The sequence below is a fragment of the Saccopteryx bilineata genome, chromosome 11, assembly GCF_036850765.1.
Source record: "Saccopteryx bilineata isolate mSacBil1 chromosome 11, mSacBil1_pri_phased_curated, whole genome shotgun sequence".
In the NCBI taxonomy this organism is placed as follows: domain Eukaryota; kingdom Metazoa; phylum Chordata; class Mammalia; order Chiroptera; family Emballonuridae; genus Saccopteryx; species Saccopteryx bilineata.
In genome coordinates this window covers 31,087,595-31,104,737 of record NC_089500.1, presented here as the reverse complement: position 1 = coordinate 31,104,737, position 17,143 = coordinate 31,087,595, and the positions used below count along the sequence as shown (strand labels likewise).

General features: G+C 55.3%; 1 protein-coding gene across 28 annotated transcripts in view; it reads right to left on the bottom strand.

Moving 5' to 3' along the window:
* CELF4 (CUGBP Elav-like family member 4) overlaps window positions 1–17,143 on the bottom strand; it is a 303,332-nt gene that overhangs the window by 228,866 nt on the left and 57,323 nt on the right. The window lies entirely within an intron of this gene.

The window sequence follows — 17,143 nt, the reverse complement described above, 5'->3', positions numbered from 1 at the left end:
AGAGAAAGTGAAAAAAATAACATCAAAGCGAAACAAAAACAAAATAAACAACCAACTGGCCAACAGCAGGCTTGACTCCTGTGGGGAACATTGGCCTCAAACTTTCCAACATCACCAAGGCTCCCTGTAGGCTGGCCACACCCAGTTTTTCCTGTTTTCTTTCCTTCCCTTGTTTTACTCTCTCATTATTTCATTTGACTTTCCAACTACCTGTATTTACCCCCTACACACACACACACACACACACACACACACATACACAGTGCCCTTTGCTTTCACAGTCTCCTCACTTGATAGGCATCTCTCCCCGTTTTCTTCTCCTCCAGGCAGCCTCCTGGACTGGTTTAGTACATCTCAAGCAAACTTCCTTAACTGTCCACAGCTGACCATTTGGTCATTCTTAATGGCAATTTAGCAACAGTGTCTTGAGTGCCCACTGTGTATCAGGTTCTCTGTCAGGCCTGGTGGCCCAGGCCCTCTTTCCATGAGGTCTGTAGGCTGGTGGTGCCTGCCTAGTGTCAGTTCCAGCCCTTGTCATCAGGTTTGCTCTGGCCTCTATTTCCCTGGACACAGAGTGCTCCCAGTGTCCTCTCCAGTTCCTGATCCCTCTACCACCCAGGGAAACGCCTTTGCCCCTCTTTCAATGTAGAAATGAGTTCTGCTCCTTTTACTTCCTAGATTCAGAGAGGATTTTGGAAGGGAATATATATATGTGGGGGGGGCAGAAACAGAAGGAAACAGGAGGAAGGAAGCAGGAAAAGCTGGGAGACAGAAACTCTCAGCTCCCCATGGGCTCTCTTCTCTTCCCGCCTCCAACTCGTGCTTTCCGCTGGGAGAGCTGGGAGAGCCAAGGAGCCAGCCTTCCCGCCCCCCTCCCCATTCCTTCCCCAAAGCACGCCTCCTCCTCCCCCTCCCTGTTCCTCCCTCCTGGTCAAGGCCGCGGGTTATTGATGGAGACCTATGGGGGACTGGAGTGAACAGCGGTCAGAGGCCCCCTGTGACGTTGTCCCTCGTGCTGCCGCCTGCCTCTCTGGGGCTTCTTTCCTCCTGTCCCTTCGCTGGCCTTGTCCTCCACCTGTGCTTGCCTGCGACTGGGAGGCCGCCACTGTCTAGCTGCATGCAGGCAAGCCAGCTCAGGACAAGGTCAGGGGCAGGTTTGGAGAGAGAGGAGGAGGGAGGAGAGAGAGGAAGAGAAAGAGGAGGAGGAGGGAAGAGGCAGGAGAGGAGGGAGGAGGAGGAGAAGATGACCACATTGTTTCCATGGTCCAAGATAACAAGGGAAGGATTCCAGAAAAACAAAACAAAACCAAAAAAAAAACACCAAAAAACAAAACCGAAAAAACAAAGAATCTGTTGCTTTTGTCCAGCTTCCAGGAATTTATACCAGTTTTTTGGAGAGAGCTCACAGCTGCAGTTTGAGCCAGAATCTTCAAGGGACCCCCAGACCCTGTGTAACTTCACTGATTCCTCTCTTTGAACTCCAGTTTCTTCGTCTATAAATAGGAACAGTCATTCTGCTCAGTGGCTTCTGGACAGACACACTACCAATGAGTATGAGCAATCTCTGCCGATCCCTCTAACTTCAGAGTGAGGAGCAAACACAAATGCATCCTTGTGAAGGGGAGGCCAGGGAGGCAGGACCCCTCCTTCTGTCCCTCTGCCAGGAGAGGCCAGCATTATATGGAGGCCGCCTGGGACTGACCCATGCTGTACGTCTCACACCATCTCTTCAGCCAGCCTGATGCTGCATCTGACAGTCTAGTTGAGACATGCGTTGCCTTAGTGGGGCTCTTTAAAAAGGTGGATACAGATAAGCAGTTACTAACCACTGACTCTGGGGTGCAAGGGGGACCACATCTGCTCCCGTGCTGAGGGTAGAGTCCTGGGGCAATAGCAGCTTGTGGGGAGGGGGTGGCTTTGGGAGGAGAGTTTGCCATCACAGGGTGTTTCAGAGCATGGTGGGCCCGAGGTGAAGGCCATGGTGGGGGCTCAGGGTTGCCAGGGAAGAAAGGGTGCCCAAGCTTCACCTCACTCACTGGGCTCTCACTGGCTTTTCCTGTAGGGACAGTGGGTAGCACACACAGAACTCCCACCCAGAAAAACGAGTTTTGACTTCCTGTTGCTCATTGCTGGAGGGGGCTTTGAGCTGTAAGGGTGGTGCAGGGGCCACAGCTCAGCAGTCTCTAAATCTAATGAGCTCACTCTCCGGGGGACACGCTGAGAGATACACCCAATGAGACCCCGTGGGAACTTGCAGTCTAGCTGGGAAATGGGGTTCTCTCCAAAGCAGCTGCACACCTGTACAAGATGGCGTGGAAGGGTTGGCTAGCACCAGGCTCTACCTGGTGTCCTGAGAAGGTCTGAGAAGGTCCCTTTCCGGTGGCACAGGAAGTTCTCCCTTCCTTCAGGGCTAGCGATTCCCTTCCAAGGCCCGACCGACCCTACACATGTACGTGTACTTGTGCCCCCCGAGGAGTGAGCAAGAGTCCACTATGGCTGTTTGGAATAGTAACAATTGAAAACCACCTAAAGGTCTCAGTGCAGGGATGCTTTTTATGTTACAGCAGTTTAAAGGATGAAATGGTCCAACATGTACCATCATGGAAAGACACACTGTCAGAGGGGTAGAGTAGATTATGAAATCACATGACACGTATGTACAATGCAGACATATTCTAACAGTTTTGTATTTACTCAACACTGCGTTTGCACCACAGCACGGTCTAGAAGGGCTTCGCTATGCTGGAAACAGAGATCATGGGGCCTGGGGGATGTCTCCCGTGACTCTAACTCTTTATCATTTTATTTGACACATTTGGAGTAGAATGTGTTCATGTTCCACTTGCATAAGTTTTTTAAAAAAAACCTTTGCGGAAAGCGAAGGATGGAATAAAAAAGGGGGTGGGTGAAAATGGGTGAGCCAGATGGGAGTCAGGACCCACAGTCTGTTTTGAACAAAGATCACTGGGTATCAGCTTCTTGGCATATTCTTCACAAGGGATATGATCATGGGTGGGTCCTGCTATGCTCTTGCCTTGAAACTTCCTTTGAGCTCGGGGAGTTGAAGCAGGTTCTCTGCTCAGCAACCTATCAATGTCATTTTTTTTTTCTGTCCCATGGCCCAAAGTTTCAGAAGGTGATGATTGAGGGACAGAATCCATGATGGCGGCACAGAGCCTCCCCATCTCTCCTCTCCTATTGTCCCTGGGCCCTGCCAGCTGTGTGACACTGATGGCAGGATCTGAGGAGTGAAGCTTCAGAAATGCCGCCAGAACACCTGGGGGAGGCGTGGCCTCGCCCCTGAGCGCCCACCCCTTCTGTTCCTCTGTCCTGATGGTTCTCCCCAGCTCATCCCCTGAGCCGCCTGGCCTTCATTCAGAGTCAGCGCTTTTTACCTCAACCCCTCCAGAATCAGGGCCTTAACAGAACAGAACTGCAGCCTGGCGGGGCAGGAATGGACTCTGACAATGACTGGGGATGGGATTTGGGGGATGAGGGGTGTCAGACTCCCAGAGAAGTCACAGCACAGTGCTGCCATCAGCAGCTGCCCCCTCCCCGGGCTTCCAGCGAGAGGCAGACTCCCCGGCGCCCCCTGTGGCCAGCCCTCTGGCCGCACAGGCCTGCCCTCTTGCCACTGCTCTCAGTTCTACCTGTGCACTGAACACGGACTGGCCCGCATTGCATTCACGTTTCCTTATGCTGCCATTGAATCTTTTCCTGCTCGCCCTTCCTGTTTGCTTGTCTCTTCTAGGTACCAGTTTCTAGTAGTCTTGAGTGCCCACTGTGTATTCCTGGAAGGGAATATATATATGTGTGTGGGGGGGGGCAGAAACAGAAGGAAACAGGAGGAAGGAAGCAGGCAAAGCTGGGAGACAGAAACTCTCAGCTCCCCATGGGCTCTCTTCTCTTCCCGCCTCCAACTCGTGCTTTCCGCTGGGAGAGCTGGGAGAGCCAAGGAGCCAGCCTTCCCGCCCCCCTCCCCATTCCTTCCCATTCCTTCCCATCCAGACCCCAAAGCACGCCTCCTCCTCCCCCTCGGTCTCTCTGAACAGACTGTCGACTCCATGTGAGAGGAGACAGTGCCCTCTGAATGGAGGGCTGAACTTCTAGTCAGGTGTCTGAGGGTTGGAAGACCAAGAGAACCCCGTGGGGCTGGGGGAAGGAGACCCACCATGGGGGATGGGGCCGGGCCGTGGAAGAGAGAGCAGGAAGCACTGGTGCAGACGAGGAAAGGAAGGGAGAGGAGGGTGTGGCCAGGAGAGGTTAAAAGTGGTTGTTGCCAGGCTAGGGTGTAGGCGGGTGGCAGACACTCTTCTCCAGCAGGGCAGCCTACACGGATGATGGTGCACGGGGGCGCCGCTGGTTCCTGAGAAGGTGGGCGGGCACCCGCGCCCGCGAGGGGGAAGAACACAGCACAGCGGCAGAATTAATTGCTTGGAGATGGCAGTAATTTACAAAGCCCTGTGTGCGGTATAAAAGGCCCTTGTCATTGTGAAGTGAAGGAAGTACAATTTCCTGCCCAACTCTGAACAGGCCTGAAGCCTGGGCTGTAATCATGGTGAGGGGGAGGCTCCCCATAGACTCCCCCCTCCCTGCCCCCACCCCCGCCCCAGCCAGGCCTCGGCTTCCTACTAATTGAATTACAGAATTAGCCAGAGGAAGGTGGCTCTGCAATGAGGAGATCTGGGCCTTAATAAAACATCAGATCTTTCAGGCCACCTTCCCGGCCCTAAGGAAGTGGGAGGAAGCTGAGGCGTGGGAATGGGGTGGGCTGGGGCAGGAAAAGCACCAGTTGGCTAGAACTGTGGGTCCAGGAGGGGCTTTCTGTTCAATGTAATCTCCTTAGGGGGGCTAGGAAAGACCCGTGTGCCCCAAATCTCTACCCATTGACCTGCGTGGTGCCTGAAATCCCGCCCTCAGAGCAACTTTCCCCAGGCTGCACTTGAGAATCACCTGGAGGACTTAAAAGACAGATGTGGGCTCCTGTAGAAAAATTGAGGCAGAAGTGTGTGTGTGTGTGTGTGTGTGTGTGTGTGTGCAGGTAGTTCCCCTGGAGGGAATTCTGCCGGTCTCCTTGGAAAGAAGGTGACTATAGTTCTAAGGCCGCATCTGTCCCCCACGGTCTGGGTGGGCAAAGACAGCCTCCCTGATGCCTCTAGAACAGATGTCCCTTCCGAAAGTGCATGGGAGAAACAGCTGCAGAGGATTTCTCACGGGCATGCTCTTCCTCTGGGAACGTCTTCCCAACGCTCTGCCTGCCCCAGTCTGCTCCTCCTTCGAGATCAGATCCACCTCGTGGGTCCGGCGCTTCAGTGGCCAGCAACTCCAGAGGAGCGTTTCCCAGAGTTGGAGCTGAGTGGGGTGTAGGACCTGGGAAACGACCCAGCTCACCGTGACTGTAGCGTGTCTGCGCCTTCTCTCAGCCCCCGGCCCTTTGAGGACACAAGACAGGGATGGGCACGCAGCTGGGGGTCCAGACCTCCCCAGACCTAGAGTGGGAACCCCCCAGGGACAGCCTGTCGTTCTCTTCCTGCTGGACAGGGCAGGACCCAGTAAGTTCAGACGGGGGGACCTCCTGGGCCCTGCGCCTGGAGGCTGAGAGGACCCGTGCTCACACCCTCCGCACTAGGGAATTAATGTCTGAGGCGCACCGCAACATCTTTACGGCCCTGTGTAAAAGGAGAGGAAGCAGACACGACACACTGACGGCCTCTCCCCTCTCTCAGCTGGCAGCTCTCTGTCTGTGGCAGAGGCTCGGGGTGGGGGTGGCCCAGGGAAGGTGTCCGCCTTTCTAAGGCCCAGCCCACGGGAGCAGTGAGACCAGCTCTGCTCACACATGTGCTGGGTTTTGTTTCTGTAGCCAAGGGCTGCCCCTGCCCCTGCTCTGGCCAGCAGCTCCCGCTGGTCCTCAGAATGCTTCCTTCCTTTGTGTGGAGGGCTTTTACTTGCCGAAGTGCTGTCATGCCGTGAGCTCATTGTTCTCACTCCTCAGCCTGGGCCCGGGGCATGCTATCAGCATCTGGCAACTGTGCGAGCCCGTGTGACTTGCCTTGGTGATGGAGCGGACACCGAGCGCCACCCCCCCCCCCCCATGGCTGGTTTGAAGCTGAGCTCCTGACGCACACTCTGGAGGCCCCAGGAAGTGTCAGGGAAGTGTCAATGGCGACCCTGGGGCTGGTGTAGGAGATGTTCTCCCTCCACACCTCCACCCCATGGCCTGCACTTGGGGTCAGGGACTCAGGGATGACCTCTTTCTCTTCCTACAAGAACCCAGGTGGAGTCAGCTAACGTCTCTGGGACCACAGCCACCTGACTTCTCTCTACTCCCAATGCCCTGTCCAGTGTTAATCAAAGTTAGGCTTCTCCTTGGAGGGCTCTATCTGAGCATCCAGTCAAATTTAAAATGCTTGTGGGCATTCGTTACTCACACGAATGCCAGGATAAATGCTAGAGCCAAGAAACCGAACTGTATTCACTTTTAATTAACCTGATCAGGAAGTTTAGATCTTCCTCTTTTGAATTTTCTCAGAACGGGGTGCATCTGCTGAGGGGCCAGGCATGACTCCATGGGAATGGACCCCTAGCTCTTGGCGTAGCGTAGCTCACTGCTGAACTGTGGGCGATGGGCAGCAGGCGGTATCTCTGAGAAAGAGAGGCCATCTCAATGTCTAGGAGACCACCTACCCTGTGGCCTGTGCGTGCTCCTCTCCGAGCCTGCCCATGACTGCCTCTCCCTGTTCGCCTGCTGATTGCAACTACAGAGCCTTGCTGGCTGACTCTCACCCTGCTGCTGACCCCAGCCAGACATGCTGACCTCTTCAGTGAAGGGGAGCAACATGAGGCCGAATCGGAGCCCCCAGTGGCCCCCAGTATTTGCTGGGTAGTGTGTGGTTCTTAAGCCCATGGAGGAAGCTCAGTAAATGCTTGTTGAGTTGCTCAGAATTTCCTGAGTTGGAGCTTTCCATGGTGCGTGGTCTGGCTAAATTGAGGTGTGGGTCATTTTCTCCAATGGGATCCCTTTCCCCAGGCAGAGGGAAATGTGAAGGGGTCCCTCCTGGCCCTGTCCCAGAAGCCCCTACCCCCAGCCAGAAATTGTCCCATGCATAGCCACAGGGACAACTCTCTGCCCTCAGATAGGTGGGGATTTGCCTCCCTGGCTCCTTTCACCCAGGAAAGGAGAGAGGATAGTATACCACAAGATAGGGGACTGAAGTAACTTTTTATCTATGCCTAAGTCACACTGAACCACACTCGGCCACAGTGCATTTCCATGTCACTTCTAGGCCTTTGCCCAGGGTCCCCCCGCCACCACCACCAGGGTGCCTTCTCTGCTTCTGGGTCCTCTTCTAGATCCTTCCACCTGAAGAGCTGTTCCCAGCTTCCCAGCCCTCACTGATTCTTCTTTCAAAAAAGTCCTTCCAGTTCAGTGGTTTGAAACATACAAATGAGCACTTGGTTAAACACAATTTTCTGTTGTTTTTAGAGTTGGGAACTGTGTGTCCTGAACTAGACTACAGCCCAGGGGGCTAGGCCTCCCTCTAGCTCCCCAACCGAGTCCCAGGAGGGCTTGTGCCCCCCCCCCGGCCCCTGTGATTGCACATGAGCACCCAGGCCCTGCCAGGTGAGGTGAATTAATCTCCCCTCTCTCCTCTGGCTCCTTCCTAACAGGCCCTAATTCACTTAAAGAACAACAAAAAAATAGAAGCACGCCAACCAAGAAATTCCAACCTCAGCATCCAAGACAGGCTATTTTGAAAAGACCAATAGCCAGGAGTCCCATATTACAGGATCAATGTTTGGAAAATGTGATTTTCTTTTTCAAAGCAGAAAAACAATCTCACACAATCCTGGCAGGCCACGGTCCAGCTCTCATAGAGGGTGTCTTTCTCTCACGCTCTTGGCCGTTTAAGCCACTCTCCTGGACGGGCTTCGGGCTTCGTCCAACATCAATAAGGTAGGTGCAATCACAGGCATTTAGCAATATTTAACCTGAGGGCTGCGGCAAAGAAGCAGTCAGCAAATGTGCCTGGGACGCTGGCCTCTGGGAGTTAAGCCCTGGAACTCGCCCAGCCCGATCGGAGGGATCAGGTCTCGTTCGTTCCCATTTTAGGAGTGGTAGGGGCTCTGGCTTTTTGGGGTCAGTTGGTTCCCATCCTGGTAAGGGCCAAAACCATGCACCAGTCACCATTCATAGCTGACCCTGGGAGTGCCCAAGGTGGGTGACAGGCAGTTGGCAAATGAGGAAGGCGGCCTCTGGGGCGGGGGTCAGAGCGTGGCATTCAGCCTGATTTCTTCTCTTCCCAGAGACTCACCCACATGCCTTCAGCGCCCACCAAGAAAGAAGACTGAACTAATCTGTTGACTGGTACACAAGACTCAAACTCTGTGAATGGGGTTGAACGGAGTGCTGTTACCTGTGGATGGAGCAAAAGACTCTTTGTTCATTCAATCATTCATTGAACCGCCATTTACTGAGAGTTCACCATTTGCCAGATGATGAAAGACATACCCCCTGCTCTAAAGGAGACCCTAGGTAAACACATGTGCAAGGCCAGGTGACATGCATGCAACAAGCCAGCCTACCAAGCTGAAGTTTGTGCAGGCTCGCTGTGCCCCCAGTGATAACGGTACTTACTGATGTTTGCTGATAGGTTGGGCGTTGTTCTGCTCTACATGTATTGAATCACCTAGTACAATTTCTCTACGAAATAGCACTATTATCATTCCCATTTTGCAGGTGAGGGAACTGAGGCACTCAAAAATGAAAGACTTGCCCGAGGTCATGTGGCCAGGTCTGTGGTGGAGCTGGGCTGTGAATCAGGGCAGGCTGCTCGCACAGTCCAGGACCTTAGCCATGGGCTCTGCCACCTGAGGGAAGATCCTCAACTCTGCCCTTTGAGGGAACCAGTGCAGGGCCACCCGAGTGAGTCTGGAACCTAGAGTAGCTCAAGGGTGGGACGTGCTGGGGACAGGGCCCTGCCTGGGCGGAGAGGCAGAGAGGTGTGGGCCACAGGGTGAGTTTGGGTCCCTCGCTCCGAAGGCTGGAGTCACCCCTGCCCCCCCTCAGAGCTCCTCCAGACACCTTCCTCAATGCCTTTCCTTGGCTTTCTCTCTTATCTGTTCTTCCTCTCCTTTCTTCACCTTCTCCTTCCTCCTTTCGCTCCTTCTCTCTTTCCTTTCTCCATTCCCCTCTCCCTCCTCTCTCCTGTCTTTCTTTTCTTTGTCTAAGGGCTGGAAACCCATATTCTCTCTTGTCCGCCTGTTTAGGTCCCACCCTGAGTGCTCCAGGATACACCGGGTTTTCCACCCCTAACTGAGGGTCACCTCTGACCCCCGGGTTCTGACATGGGCCAGCTGGTGCCTCTGGGAAAGCCATTTGCCTCCATGGGCTGATTGCCGGCACCAGCGGGGTGTCTGGAGTCTGGGAGTCTGGGAGTCTGCAGCCTGGGCGGGAGCGGATCTGCTCCTGACAGTGGCCTCCACCTTGTTGGCGAAGCACCCGGTTAGTTTGGGTTCACAGAACCCTCGGGTTCCTTACTGGGGAAGTGGGGCTAAGGACAGCTACCTGCTGAGGTCATGGGCCTCTGGCAGGGGGCCTGACCTATCAGTAATGGGGAGGTCCCTATTGCTGCCTTTGTCAATAGCAGCAGCTGTGATGTGAGGCTAAAGGCTCCCTACAGTGTGAAAAATAGCTTTGGCATTTATACTATCTGGTGCTGTCTGCTTCCCTTGCGTGGGGCCCGCACATTTACTAGATCATCCCCACTGCCATCCATTAACTCCTGGACAGGGACCCTGTCTGTGCTTCCTTCGCTAGCATAGGCCAGCGCACTGGGGGCTCGGAGGATGCAGGATGCGAGTGTGTTTTGTTTACCTTGAGTATCTAATATGCTAATGACAGGAGGCAGTAATGAGCTGGCAGGGACCTGAGCGACAAAGAGCTGGCTTCACGCTTGCTTCCGCAAAGAGGCACTTCTGTGTCATTTGTTTCTTTTGTGACAAGCATTGTCGAGACCTGGGATGTGGGCTGGGAGGGCTAGGGAAAGGCAGGCAAGGGTGTCGAGTCCCACAGCAGCCAGCCCGGGCAGCACCGTGGTGGGACAGCCCGGGAGGGAGGGACAGCCCCCACGAGGGACGGGAGGGAGTGCATGTGAATTGAGCACTCTGACCCATGTCACTGACTTCAGGAGAGGATTCTGCAAGTTGCCAGATGGAAGGCTGGCCCCGCCTGCCCCGACCCACTCTGCCCTGCTCCTGCCACAGCGCCTGGGCTGCAGACAGGAAGCACAGGTGAGGGGTGGGACTGGTTTTGCATCAGAATGCTGATGGAAAGCAACCTCTTGACAGGTAAACCACAGTGTTCAGGAAGTCAGCAGGTCTCTCTGGACCTCAGTTTCCATTCCTGTGCAATGTGTTGGCTAGCCCTGCCCATGGGTCCTGGCACACGTTCGTCAGTGAGGTGATGAGGTGCAGTGGGCATGGAGCGGGGAATGTATATTGTTCTTTACAGAGTGGGAAAGGGACGCGTCTGCAGGTCAAGGTGACAGGATCATCCAAAGAGCACGGAGCTAGCCGGTCAGTGAGAAAACTAGAGCTCAGGTCTGGTTGAGTGAGAGCAAGTCTCTGAGAGGGCTGGGAGCCCATGCAGCCCGAGGAGGAGAGAGTGAGCAGGTGTTGGGTGGTCAGCATGGAGGGCCCCAGACGAAATGTGTAGGAAGCAGACCGAGTCAACAGATGGAAGTGTGTCTCCAAACCTTTGCACCAAATGGAAGAGAACATGGAGAACACATTCACTTGAGCAAGCGGAGGGTGAGTCCACTCAGTGTTCCTGCTCCTGTGTGCAAAGCTGGTAGCCGTGGGGAGGGCTGGGGGCAGGGCAGGGGGCAGAGGGGAGCGCAGGGCTGAAGTGCCCACATGTCGTAGGGATGTGTATGGTTCTAGCCTTTGTTCTTACTGCCCTTGAGAGGGTTTGGGGTGGGAAAGAGTGGGCTGAGACAGATTTTGTGGAGAGCCCAAGGCCAGGACGCAGTGACATGTGCTAGGTAGAGCCAACCTGAGGACTGACGTTATCACCTTCATGATGAGTCTGACCCCCACCACTGGCCATGCCCGGTCTTTGTATCCTCAGGTTTTATCCTTTCTCTCGGCTTCCTAGAAATATCCTTTAGAACTTTGCTTTGTCTTGGCTGAGCTGACTGTACCCCATGGCCAAGAAGGCCAGCTGGGAGAGCTGAGACCCAGAGGGGCTGGGGGTGGTAAAGGGATGGATGCTGGCCCTCCTCCCCGGCATCTGCTCTCTCGGCCAGCTGTGGCCCTCTCTGGCAGCTGAGCACAGAGGCCCCTCCCCCGACTTGATACCATGGTCCCCAGCAGTATGAGGGGCCAGGCTCCCTGTGAGCAGTGGGTCCAGGCCTGGAGTGAACAGGAATGCAGACAGAGGAGACCCTGGGTGCAAAGGCCCCCTGGGACGGAAGTGTGAAAAGACACTGGGCTAGCGTGGACCAGAGGCCAGCGTGGGGCCCTTCCAGCCAGCCCCTGGCCTTCTGTGGATGCTGGCTGCCTTGTCTGTGAAATCCCAACCTGAGCAGACCAGCATTGAAAATCCCCAGGAATGAAAATGGAAAGGAAGAGTCAGAGTTCTGGATTTTAATCCTGCCTCTGCCTGTTCCTCCTTCAACCTGAAAGCCCGGGTGGGACACAGTAGTCCCCCTGCCCCTGGCTGGCTTCCGAGCCTGCTGCCCTCAGTCCTTTACTTAGTGTCCAGGGGAACCTTCTCTTTGCTCAGACCTGGCCCGGGGAAGGAAGGAAGGAGAGAAGAGGAGACAGGACAATGGACCTTTGCAGCACCCTGCCTGGGACAGAAGGATCCTTGGAACGGGAGGGTGATGGGCCCCTTAAGGAGGCAGGGGATGTCCCTTGGGGCCTTGACAGAGGAGAGGAGGAGAAGGAAGCAGGGGAGGCCATTCATTCCCAGGGGTTGGAGTGAGCTTGCTCTGTGTGGGACCCCAGCAGGCAGCTCAGGTATCTACAATCCGACAGTGTGTTCTCTAGAAGTGCACTTCAGTGTAGGCTAGCACTGGTTAGCCCAGCTTCCCGCCCCCTCTCCTTCACCGCGTTCCTTCTGGGGACAAGAGGGGGGTAGACGCATGGGGCGCAGTGCGCAGCAGGCTGCCTCTGCCTCCCATGACCCGTCCCCACGAACTTCGAGCCGCTGTTTCCGTCGTGGGTCTATATATAGCGGCTGTGAGGCACACTCTGGAGCTGTGTTCCATGTAGCCCTCTGGACTTGAGCTAACTTTTGGGGAGTAGTTTTCTTGGGAGCCTGCCAGTCTAGTTCCTCCCTCATGAACACTAATTACTGCACAGACCTTCTCCATGAAATCGGTGCTGAAGCCATTTCCATCCAGGCGGCTCTCCAAGACGAAATTTTTCTACTGGGAACCGACAGCCACAAATAAACCTACCATCTACTTAGCAACAGAGAGCAAAGGAGGTGGGGAGAAGGGGAGGGGCTTGGGGAGTGGGAGGAAGGGGGGAGGAGGGGAGAAGGGGAGGTGCTTGGGGAGTGGGAGGAAGGGGGGAGGAGGGGAGAAGGGGAAGTGCTTGGGGAGTGGGAGGAAGGGGGGAGGAGAGGAGAAGGGGAGGTGCTTGGGGAGTGGGAGGAAGGGGGGAGGAGGGGAAAAGGGGAGGTGCTTGGGGAGTGGGAGGAAGGGGGGAGGAGGGGAGAAGGGGAGGTGCTTGGGGAGTGGGAGGAAGGGGGGAGGAGGGGAGAAGGGGAGGTGCTTGGGGAGTGGGAGGAAGGGGGGAGGAGGGGAGAAGGGGAGGTGCTTGGGGAGTGGGAGGAAGGGGGGAGGAGCGGAGAAGGGGAGGTGCTTGGGGAGTGGGGAGGAAGGGGGGAGGAGGGGAGAAGGGGAGGTGCTTGGGGAGTGGGAGGAAGGGGGGGAGGAGGGGAGAAGGGGAGGTGCTTGGGGAGTGGGGAGGAAGGGGGGGGGGGAGGGGAGAAGGGGAGGTGCTTGGGGAGTGGGAGGAAGGGGGGGAGGAGGGGAGAAGGGGAGGTGCTTGGGGAGTGGGAGGAAGGGGGGGAGGAGGGGAGAAGGGGAGGTGCTTGGGGAGTGGGAGGAAGGGGGGGAGGAGGGGAGGGCTTGGCTTCTTTATTTCCTTCTTTATTTGCAGAAAGGGTGTAATCAGCGCTCTCAGGGAAAAGGTGGTACAAGGTGTCTCATATGACAGTGCAGTGGCCCAGGAGGAGGGGCGAGGCTGCCTACAGGTAGCCGAGAGGCTGCTTGAGGTTGGCCAGGGCCCCTACTGCACTGCTGGGCACTGCTGGGCACTGCTGGGAGGCTAAGGCAGCCCCCTGGCCTCTCCAGGTTTCATTCACTCCTTCCCTACCCCAGTCTTCTTCACAGCCCTGTAGGCCATGCCTTGCTCACTCAGTCTTGCCTTACTGAGGTTGGCCTCTTTCTATCTCTCTGCCTGGCGCACTCCGAGTCATCAGCCAGGGACTGGGGAACAGCCCGCCTCTTCCAGGCGGCACCTCCTGACCTCTCTAGGCAGCACCAATCCCTCTACTCTGAACTCCAGAGGCCTGGGCCAGGCAAGTGTTTCCTTGGGGTTGACATCCGTTACCAAGGAAGGGGTGGGTACTTCAGTGGACAGGGCCTCAGAGCACCAGGTCCCACTCTGTGCATACCTGCCAGGTAAACGTCCTCTTTTCCATTCAGCCGAGGACAAGCCTGAGCGTAGAGAGGTCAGGCAGGGTGTTCGCCGCCACTTGCCACTTAGGAAAAGGCAGAGCTGGGATTTAAATGCAAGGATCTGTATCCAAAGACCACACACTGGGCTCTCTCCTTCCTGCCTCCCGGGAAGGTTCTGGACAGTGCCTGTTTCTGCCCACCTCTGCCTCAAAGGTCAGCCCAGGGGTGGGCACTCAGCCTCTAGTCTAAGAGTGTTTGCATCCAAAGGGCAGGAGACTTTCCCCCTACATTTCTCAAGGCACAAGGCAGGCTCAGCGAGTGTTCATGACCACTGGCCATTCGCCAGGCTTCAGCACGTCAGCCAACAAAGCCCTCGGAGCCTGCTGGGGTCACACACAAGGTATGAACCTGGCACAGCTGTCAGGAGCACTGCTCCCTTAGCAGAGCCCCCTTTGCATCCTGTCCCTTGCTGTGTGCCCAAGGATCCCCCACACCAGGACCTCAGCCCAAAGTCACCTCTCCTAAATGCCTCAACGTCTGTTTTCTGAGACCCGTGCCCCAGGGCGGGGCATTTCCTTAAAGTCAACAAAAGAGGTCTAGTACCATTTTTGCCACCAAGATTTGTCAGTCCCTCTCTGGGTCTCAGTATCTACATCCATCAGATGGGCACCATGACCCAGCTCTCTGTTACCTAGGTGGGTGGTGTGGGCATCAAAGGAGACAGCAGCGGGAGGGACTGAGAACCACTCAAATGTTAGTGCTTTCTCTAGAGGCCCTGCTCTAGGCACCCTGCTTCACGGTCACCCTGGACTCTCCTGTCCTCACCCCCACCCAGGGTGGATGAGTAAGGAAGTGCCACAGCTTAGCTCCCCTCTCCCGTCAGAAGCAGCTGGACCCAAGGAGACTCCCAGCAGGGCCAAGAGCTTCCTGGGGCAAAGACAGGAGGAGCCCCGGGAAGCGTTGTCTCTTAACAGAGAAATCAAGAACACAGGTCGATGCCCAGGGTCAAGCCGGCTTCCTGCTTTGGGCGCCCGTGCCTTCCTTGCAGGGAGGGGAATGGCGTTGGATGAACTGATCTCCGTAGCCCCTTCGGGTTTAGGCTCTGCAGGTGGAGGGTAAGAGTGGAGCTGGCACACTACTTGGCTTTGAGCTGTGTGACGTGGAGCAGGTTCCTTAATCTCTTTCCCCCTCCGTTTCCTCACCTGCAAAATGGGAGACTAATAGCATTTATCGCACTGAGTCGCTGAGAGTTAAATGAGAGCATGTAGGCCAGGTGCTCAAACAGTGCCTAGTTGCAAGAAGCACGCCCTTAGTCAGTGTGAGCTTGTAGTAAATAGTAATCGTGGTTGCCTTTAGCACGAGTCACTTCCTGTGTGCCAGAGACATGGCTTAGCACTTTGCACACATTTTCTCCTTTATTCCACTAACTGTGTGTATGAGTGTGTGTGTGTGAAGTGTGGAGAGTCCTGAGAGGTAAGACCACCGTTGCCTGGAACTACAGACATCATTTGGTGTCTACAGAGTAGTTGGGAGAGGGGCTTCCTCCCAGAGGAGGGGCCTGAGCTGCAGACTCCTGGAGGGCGGGTGAGGCTGGGGCCGGCAGGAGCTCTGGTCCTCAGGCAGCTGAGGGCTGCCCAGCCTGAGCTTGGTGAGGTGAAGGAAGGCCTTGAGCTCCTTCATGAAGGAGAGAGGAGAGCCAACACTCCCAGTAGGAAGTGGGATCCTCACAATCTGTGGTAAATAGGTCCGTCACCAGCTTGAGTCTGAGTGGCTTTATCTGGCTGAGACCCTGAGCCTAGTGACAGGGGCCAATCAGACTGATGCATAGTGTCAGAAAAGTCCTGTGGGCTCTGCACACCCTTCCTTACAATAGCTCTTATATTTTCTAGTATTGCTTCCCCGCTTAGATTTCTGGTTAATCTACCTTGGTAACAGTTTAAATTTCCTTCAGCAGAGCTAAGCTGAACGGGACATATCTATCATGAGGGCTGCCCAAAGGGATTGTAGCAGTGGGACCGTCTGTACTGCTTAGAGCTCAGGTGCAGTGGGTGTTTTGGGGCCAGGTGGGGGTGATGGTGAGTGCTTGCCCCTTATCCCAGGGGAGTCCCCCCAGAGAGCACTCTTGTAAATAAATAGGGCCCAAGAAGTAGCAAGCAGGGGAGCAGGTCAGTAAGAGGCGTGGATTTTGGCATCAGACAAACCTGGATTCCTCTGGGCTCCATCACTTCCTGGCTGTGTGATCTCAGGTGAGCTCCTTAACCTCTCTAAGTCCCGCTTTCCAAATTGTATGATGGAATAAACACAGGCCTGTGTGACACATGCGATGCTCCCAGTGCAGTGCCAAGTTTCACATGTGCCCCTTTTGTGATACTATCAAGTGAAGGTGTTCCCTGGGTGGCGCAGCCCTCCCTGAGCTGCCCTGGGACACGTCCTTGCCACGGGGCAGGAGAGCAGTGGCTGTGGCCCCATTGCCAGGTGTCTCCTTCTGAGCAGCGGGCAGGCTGCGCCGTTCAAAGCCTCAGCCCACACTTGCGCCCCTTCCTCCCCTCTGCGCCGCGCCCCCCACCACTCGTTCAGCATCCTCTGTGCCTTCTCTCAGGCAGGCGGCTGAGCAGAAAAACACATCAAACTTGCCTGCATGTCTTGGAGCCCGCGATGCTCCCGTGAAGTGATCCCTTGCTTCCCATTACCCACCCCAATAACTCTTGTATATGGAGTGTGAAATAATTAGCAGTGGCAAAAATAATTTAGGAAACAAGAAGAAACTAATTGTATAAGCTTGTTTGGGGAAAACGCAGCCAACCAAAAAAAAAAAAAAGATAATAATAATAATCCCATTGTGTAGGGAGATGTGGACAGGCTGACCTGGAGGTCAAGGTCCCTCCCAAGTCCTTCTCCCAGGACCAGCATCCTCCACCCGTCCTCCAAGAAGGACCAACACCTGATGTGGGCAGGACAAGTCTGCCTCATGGGCCCAGGAATGACTTTCCAAAATGCCTCTACACCCCTATCTCAGACATACCCGGAACAGTTTCGCATGGTCACACAGGCCCGGTGATCTCCCTGAACTTGAATTGGAGCCTGCGACATGGCAGGCCCTCACACACGCGCACCAGCACCCAGCAAGCCTGTGATGTTTCCCTCCCCTCCCCCACCCGTCTTCAGCACTCAGACGCCCAGCCCCAATAGACGCCCACTGCGTGTCATTGCGCAGCCAGTGGCGCATTCACAATGGTGCAGAACTTCCCTGGAAAATGGGGGGAAACATCCGGTGCCTCCCATTTAATGACCCTTCTAATTTCGAAAAGTTTGCTTCCTCCTTGATCACTCTTTGAATTCCTAAGCTCCCTCTCATTGTTCTCACTTTCCGGAGGGTGGCCAGGCAGCCTTGTTTCCAGATGACAGATGAAGAGGAGTGAGGAAGCTGTCACATTCCTGGACAGTTTCAA